This window comes from Lathyrus oleraceus, chromosome 3 (assembly GCF_024323335.1).
Source record: "Lathyrus oleraceus cultivar Zhongwan6 chromosome 3, CAAS_Psat_ZW6_1.0, whole genome shotgun sequence".
NCBI lineage: Eukaryota > Viridiplantae > Streptophyta > Magnoliopsida > Fabales > Fabaceae > Lathyrus > Lathyrus oleraceus.
The window spans coordinates 140,405,207-140,407,640 of NC_066581.1; the positions used below are offsets into that span (position 1 = coordinate 140,405,207).

Genomic DNA, 2,434 nt, shown 5'->3' on the forward strand with positions numbered 1-2,434 from the left:
ATAAAGATCAATCCAAACGAAACATCCAATGAATCAAGGTCATGTCTAAGGCCAATTGAAACCTCTTTTTGCTTTTTTTTTATATTATAAGGTTAAATCAAACATCTAAAGAATTTAGAAAAAAAAAACTTTGATTAAAAACATAAATTCGAAATAAAAGAAAATAAATATTCACATTAAATCTAAAATCTTTTGTTTTAAATCTTGAAGTAAATGTCAAAATAATAAAATGTTCTCTTTTACTTTAAACAAAACAAATATATGAATGGGCAAAGGGATGCTATAAACAAATAGGGACTTAAATAAAATGAAAGTGAAACGTCCAGCCCAAGAATCAAACCGAAGACCTTCTGGGAGACAACGAAAGTCTCACCCACTGAACCAAACGCGGTTAGTTGAGATAAATCTCCTCCTAGTGGTACAAGACAAGGTTTTGAACGAAGAAGATATAAAAAAAGGTTGGGCCAACGACCGCGGCCCAGTACGAAAAAGAAAAGGGGCCCAAAATATCCCCAAGGGCGTGGGCTAGGAATTCTGGGTCGGACCTCAACCGACCCGGCTGGAACACACAAAAAGACCGAAATTCCTGGACTTTAGACACGAACCCTAGCAACAGTTCGTTCCCTTCCAAATTCAACGAAACCAAGAAACACTGATTCATACTCAAATCATCTCTTCCGCCCAACGCCCATACTCACCGGCCATAGCTTCTCAAGAGATCTTAAACTACCCCCTACTCGCTATCCTCTCCACATCCTCACAGTTTCGACGCGGAAGCAAAAATGGCGCACGGTTCGTGGCGAAGGTTTCTCTTTCATGGCTTCAACGAGTTCTACGGAGACGGTCTCTCCTTTTAGCCAGATCGAAAATGGCCTCACCCCTAACAAACGCTCAGAGAACTTAACAGTAACAAAATTGCAAATGGTTATCGCAAATGGTTAGGTAAAACAAATTGCTGTTGGAAGTGGTTTTATATATATTACCGTTGCTTACATGTTGTTGTTATTACGGAATGATGGTTCGAAATTTTTGGTGAAAACAGGAGAAAGCAGTGAGGTTATCACAAGAAAGTAAAGTGGATTTACCTATCGAGCGTGCATGGATACTCCTGGTTGTTATCGGACTCACAATCACTCCTCTGATATTTCCTCCCTTTCCCTGTAAGTATTGTCGCTTCGTATTATTGGTTTTTTGCCGGAAAGAAATTTTTCGTTGGGGATTTTAGTGTTGTTTTAGAAGTTTTGATTCTCTGTTAGAAATTTTTGTGCAGTTGGAACTTTGGAACTTTGATGCCTTTTTTCTATTTCTTGCTGTCCTCCCTATTTTATACAATGGATGAACTCCCCTTTTTTTATTCCTTATAATAACGGTTATATGTTTATTGTGATGCTGCTGAAATCTATTCATTGTAATGGAGATAGGAACCTTTCTTAGATACTTTTTTTTAGTTTTTTTAGTTTTGTGCAATTGTAAATGGGGCAGGATAAAGCTCAAAAGGAGATGTTCAATCCACTGCCGAATGAAAGATGGTTGTCCTCTTTCCCTTTTTTTTTAGTAGTTGATTCTTTTACTGCATAACAATTACTCTACTTTCATTCTTTTGTAAATTGGTTGATTTTTTGTATTATTTTGAGCATTGTTTTGACTAAAATCTCTCTGTTTTATTAGGTCTTTCAATTGATGAAGTTTGCTGATATGGAGAGGTTGAGATCAACTCCACATTTTATTCTTGAAAGTTGTAATTGAAATGTGAAGTAATTGAAATGTGAATTTGACTTTAAAATTGAAATGGAACTTGTATTTTCTTGTTTTGATTTTCTAACTCAAAAAAATAATTCACAATTGGTCTCAAAATATGGCTTAGTTTGCAATTGTTTCTGTATGATGTAATTAATTTGACTTTAAAATTGAAATGTGAATATGACTTTAAAATTGAAATGGAACTTGTATTTTCTTGTTTTGATTTTCTAACTCAAAAAAATAATTCACAATTGGTCTCAAAATATGGCTTAGTTTGCAACTGTTTCTGTATGATGTAATTTTTGTGGCAACAAGACCAAAAATACTTTTCTGTAAATATGTATATATTTTTTTTATTGTAACTAAATATTTCTCATTTTTTTTTATTATTTTGGTTTTTCCTTATGATCTAGATAAAAAGTAACATAACAACTATTTTTTTAATTTTTTTTTTAAAATAAAATAAAAATAAAAATAATTTAATTATAAATGTTACAAAATATTCAAATAAATTCAAATGAAATGAATAAATTGTAAAACCAAGTTAAAATGTTGAAACAAATTATAAAATAAAAATGTAAAATAAATTATAAAAACAAATTATAGAACAAAAACAAGTATCATTATCATTTTTTTTAAATTCATATCTTAATTTGTGAAACAAAAATTAATTTTTCAATACTTATTTAAACAT

General features: G+C 31.6%; 1 long non-coding RNA gene across 4 annotated transcripts; it reads left to right on the forward strand.

Moving 5' to 3' along the window:
• The first annotated feature begins 581 nt into the window (after nt 1–581).
• On the forward strand, nt 582–1,814 carry LOC127125830 (uncharacterized). Of its 4 annotated transcripts, none has more exons than XR_007804818.1 (4): nt 582–942; nt 1,043–1,160; nt 1,449–1,529; nt 1,669–1,814. It is a non-coding gene; the product is annotated as an uncharacterized LOC127125830 (long non-coding RNA). The 4 variants fall into 4 exon arrangements; XR_007804817.1 differs by having other exon boundaries at nt 1,458–1,529; XR_007804819.1 differs by having other exon boundaries at nt 1,483–1,529.
• The last annotated feature ends 620 nt before the right edge of the window (nt 1,815–2,434 follow it).